The sequence below is a fragment of the Mauremys reevesii genome, linkage group 12, assembly GCF_016161935.1.
Source record: "Mauremys reevesii isolate NIE-2019 linkage group 12, ASM1616193v1, whole genome shotgun sequence".
NCBI lineage: Eukaryota > Metazoa > Chordata > Testudines > Geoemydidae > Mauremys > Mauremys reevesii.
Genome location: NC_052634.1, coordinates 35,159,631 through 35,164,630, shown reverse-complemented (window position 1 = coordinate 35,164,630; position 5,000 = coordinate 35,159,631).

The following is a 5,000-nucleotide window of genomic DNA, read 5'->3' as shown; positions in this document are numbered from 1 at the left end:
ATCGCCCACCCGGAGAACAGGTCCACCGACCGGGTCGACCCGACGGCCGGTCGGTCGGTCTCGAGGTCATCTCAAGTTTGTCCACAGGAGGGCAGCACTGCGGCCGGGCAGCAGGTCAACCCGGTTCTCCCTACGGCCGTCGGAGCTCCGGGTTTACCTGGTGGCCGGGGACAGCTCAGGCCGGCCAGCAGGTCAACCCGGTTCTCCCTACGGCCGTCGGAGCTCCGGGTTTACCTGGTGGCCGGGGACCGCTCAGGCCGGCCAGCAGGTCAACCCGGTTCTCCCTACGTCCGTCGGAGCTCCGGGTTTACCTGGTGGCCGGGGACCGCTCAGGCCGGCCAGCAGGTCAACCCGGTTCTCCCTACGGCCGTCGGAGCTCCGGGTTTACCTGGTGGCCGGGGACCGCTCAGGCCGGCCAGCAGGTCAACCCGGTTCTCCCTACGTCCGTCGGAGCTCCGGGTTTACCTGGTGGCCGGGGACAGCTCAGGCCGGCCAGCAGGTCAACCCGGTTCTCCCTACGGCCGTCGGAGCTCCGGGTTGACCTGCTGGCCGGGGACCGCTGCGGCCGGGCAGCAGGTCAACCCGGTTCTCCCTACGTCCGTCGGAGCTCCGGGTTTACCTGGTGGCCGAGGACCGCTGCTGCCGGGCAGCAGGTCAACCCGGTTCTCCCTTCGGCCGTCGGAGCTCCGGGTTTACCTGGTGGCCGGCGATCTCTCCGGGCGGCCACCAGGTCAACCCGGTTCTCTCTTGGTCGTTCGGGGCTCCGGGTTGACCTGGTGCCCGGCTATCTCTCCGGGCGGCCACCAGGTCAACCCGGTTCTCTCTTCGTCGTTCGGGGCTCCGGGTTGACCTGGTGCCCGACGATCTCTCCGGCCGGCCATCAGGTCAACCCGGTTCTCCCCTTCGTCGTCCGGGGCTCCGGGTTGACCTGGTGCCCGACGGTCTGTCCTGCCGGCCATCAGGTCAAGCCGGTTCTCCCTTCAGCGGCCGGGGCTCCGGGTTGACCTGGTGGCCGGTGACCGCTGCTGCCGGGCAGCAGGTCAACCCGGTTCTCCCTTCGGCGGCCGGGGCTCCGGGTTGACCTGGCGGCCCGTTGGCTTTCCGGCCACCGGGCCACCCCTTTGGTTTCGACGGGTTGACCTGGTGGCCGGTTTGCCTTCCGGGCCGGCGGTCCCCCCACACCGAGGGCAGGGCAGCACGGCTCCTCAGGACCTCCGAGGGGGGCTTAATAGTCGACCCCGGGCGGGTCCGGGCCCGGCTTAATAGTCGACCCCCGGCAGCTCCGGGGCCGGCTTAATAGCCGACCCCCGGCAGGTCCGCGGTGGGGAGGCTTAACAGTCGTCCCCCAGACTCTCCGGGGTGAGGCTTAACGGTCCTCCCCCGGGATCTCCGGGGCAGGCTTCCCTGTCGTCCCCCAGACACTCCGTGGTGAGGCTTAACGGTCCGGCCCCGGGCGGGTCCAAGGGGCCCGCTTAATAGTCGACCCCCGGCACGTCCGGGAGGAAATTTCTCAAAGTCCCTTCCCGACCTTTGGTTTCGACGGGTTGACCTGGAGGCGGGTTGGTCTCCCGGGCAGGGGAGTTTTTCAAAGTCCCTTGCCTGCCACCAGATCGACCCGGTTCTCCCTACGGCCGACGAAGGGGAGAACCGGGTTTACCTGGTGGCCGGGGACCGCTCAGGCCGGCCAGCAGGTCAACCCGGTTCTCCCTACGTCAGTCGGAGCTCCGGGTTTACCTGGTGGCCGCCTACCGCTGCGGCCGGGCAGCAGGTCAACCCGGTTCTCCCTACGGCCGTCGGAGCTCCGGGTTTACCTGGTGGCCGGGGACCGCTGCGGCCGGGCAGCAGGTCAACCCGGTTCTCCCTACGTCCGTCGGAGCTCCGGGTTTACCTGGTGGCCGCCTACCGCTGCGGCCGGGCAGCAGGTCAACCCGGTACTCCCTACGGCCGTCGGAGCTCCGGGTTTACCTGGTGGCCGGCGATCTCTCCGGGCGGCCGCCAGGTCAACCCGGTTCTCCCGCCGTCGTTCGGGGCCCCGGGTTTACCTGGTGCCCGACGATCTCTCCGGCCGGCCATCAGGTCAACCCGGTTCTCCCTTCAGCGGCCGGGGCTCCGGGTTCACCTGGCGGCCCGTTGGCTCGCCGGCCAGCAGGTCACCCCATTGGTTTCGACGGGTTGACCTGGTGGCCGGTTTGCCTTCCGGGCCGGTGGTCCCCCCACACCGAGGGCAGGGCAGCACCGTTCCTCAGGACTTCCGAGGGGGGGCTTAATAGTCGACCCCGGGCAGGTCCGGGGCCGGCTTAATAGTCGAAACCCGGCAGAACCGGGGCCGGCTTAATAGTCGACCCCCGGCAGGTCCGCGGTGGGGAGGCTTAACAGCCGTCCCCCAGACTCTGCGGGGTGAGGCTTAACGGTCCTCCCCCGGGATCTCCGGGGCAGGCTTCCCTGTCGTCCCCCAGACACTCCGGGGTGAGGCTTAACGGTCCGGCCCCGGGCAGGTCCAAGGGGCCCGCTTAATAGCCGACCCCCGGCACGTCCGGGAGGAAATTTCTCAAAGTCCCTTCCCGACCTTTGGTTTCGACGGGTTGACCTGGAGGCGGGTCGGTCTCCCGGGCAGGGGAGTTTTTGAAAGTCCCTTGCCTGCCACCAGATCAACGCGGTTCTCCCTAGGGCCGTCGGAGCTCCGGGTTTACCTGGTGGCCGGGGACCGCTCAGGCCGGCCAGCAGGTCAACCCGGTTCTCCCTACGTCCGTCGGAGCTCCGGGTTTACCTGGTGGCCGGGGACCGCTCAGGCCGGCCAGCAGGTCAACCCGGTTCTCCCTACGTCCGTCGGAGCTCCGGGTTTACCTGGTGGCCGGGGACAGCTCAGGCCGGCCAGCAGGTCAACCCGGTCGTCCCTACGGCCGTCGGAGCTCCGGGTTTACCTGGTGGCCGAGGACCGCTGCGGCCGGGCAGCAGGTCAACCCGGTTCTCCCTACGTCCGTCGGAGCTCCGGGTTTACCTGGTGGCCGGGGACCGCTGCGGCCGGGCAGCAGGTCAACCCGGTTCTCCCTACGGCCGTCGGAGCTCCGGGTTTACCTGGTGGCCGGGGACCGCTGCGGCCGGGCAGCAGGTCAACCCGGTTCTCCCCTTCGTCGGCCGGGGCTCCGGGTTGACCTGGCGGCCCGTCGGCTTTCCGGCCACCAGGCCACCCCTTTGGTTTCCACGGGTTGACCTGGTGGCCGGTTTGCCTTCCGGGCCGGCGGTCCCCCAACACCGAGGGCAGCGCAGCGCGGCTCCTCAGGACCTCCGAGGGGGGCTTAATAGTCGACCCCGGGCGGGTCCGGGGCCGGCTTAATAGTCGAGCCCGGGCGGGTCCGGGCCCGGCTTAATAGTCGATCCCCGGCGGGTCCGGGGGGGCGGCTTAAGAGTCGAGCCCGGGCGGGTCCGTGGCCGGCTTAATAGTCGACCCCCGGCAGGTCCGCGGCGGGGAGGCTCATCAGCCGTCCCCCAGACTCTGCGGGGTCAGGCTTAACGGTCCTCCCCCGGGATCTCCGGGGCAGGCTTCCCTGTCGTCCCCCAGACTCTCCGGGGTGAGGCTTAACGGTCCGGCCCCGGGCAGGTCCAAGGGGCCGGCTTAGTAGTCGACCCCCGGAAGGTCCGGGAGGAAATGACTCAAAGTCCCTTCCCGACCACCCGGTCCAACCCTTTGGTTTCGCCGGGTTGACCTGGTGGCCGGTTTGTTTCCCGGGCAGGGGATTTTTTTTTCAAAGTCCCCTGCCTGCCACCAGGTCAACCCGGTTCTCCCTACGGCCGTCGGAGCTCCGGGTTTACCTGGTGGCCGGCGATCTCTCCGGTCGGCCACCAGGTCAACCCGGTTCTCCCTTCGTCTTCCGGGGCTCCGGGTTTACCTGGTGGCCGGCTATCTCTCCGGGCGGAAAGTCACTCTCCGCGGCCGAGGAGGGTGAGCCCTGGGCGGCTTGCCTGGCGGCGAGGACCCGGTCTCGGAGGGCCCGATCCTTTTTTCCAAAAATTTTTTTTTCCGCTCCGGGGACCGGGGTGACCTAGTAGAACTCCCCGGAGCCTCTGGGCAAATTTTGGAAAAAAACTTCCACGCGCCCGATCCAAACGACCGGGGGAAAGTCACTCTCCGCGGCCGAGGAGGGTGAGCCCTGGGCGGCTTGCCTGGCGGCGAGGACCCGGTCTCGGAGGGCCCGATCCTTTTTTCCAAAAAAAAAATTTTTTCCGCTCCGGGGACCGGGGTGACCTTGCAGAACTCCCCGGAGCCTCTGGGCAAATTTTGGAAAAAAAAAAAAAAAAACTTCCACGCGCCCGATCCAAACGACCGGGGGAAAGTCACTCTCCGCGGCCGAGGACGGCGGGCCGCTCGGCAGCCTGGTTAAGGCCGGAGGAAGCGGGCCGATCGATATTCGTCCGAGTCGGAAGAAAAAAAAATTCAAAGTCCCCCCCCGGCCACCAGGTCAACCCCCGGGGACGCGGGCTGAAAATTTTTTCCAAGTCCCCTCTCGGAGAGCAGGTCAACCCCGTCGGCTAGCACGGGGTTGACCTGGCGGTCGGTCGTGCCGCGGAAGTCCGGAAGGGGTCGCCCGAAACCGCCTCGGCCGACCGAGGTAACCAGGAGGTCGGCGCGATTTTCGAGTTAGTCCCGCTGATTCCGGGCTGGCCTTTTCCGACGTGTCCCTTGAAAAAGGTGCGCGGAGATTTTTGAGGACAGGGTTTTCAGAACCTCTGAGAACCGGAGCTCAGCCTAGGGGACCAATCCGAGTTTGGTACCCGACCTCGCCCGGGGGGGAAAGCGGCCACGGCCACGGCCTCCTTTCCCCGGCTCGCTGCCCAAGTGTCGGAAGCCAACCCGGCACGTCCGCCGCGCAGGCCAGGCGGCCGGACCCGAGCTTCGAGCGTCGGCGCCCCCCCGCTCTCCGGAGGAGGGGGAACACCCCGCCGGCCGCTGTCCTCCCGACCGATGTGGCCCTGACGTTCGCGACGGGAAGGGCCCTTCGCGG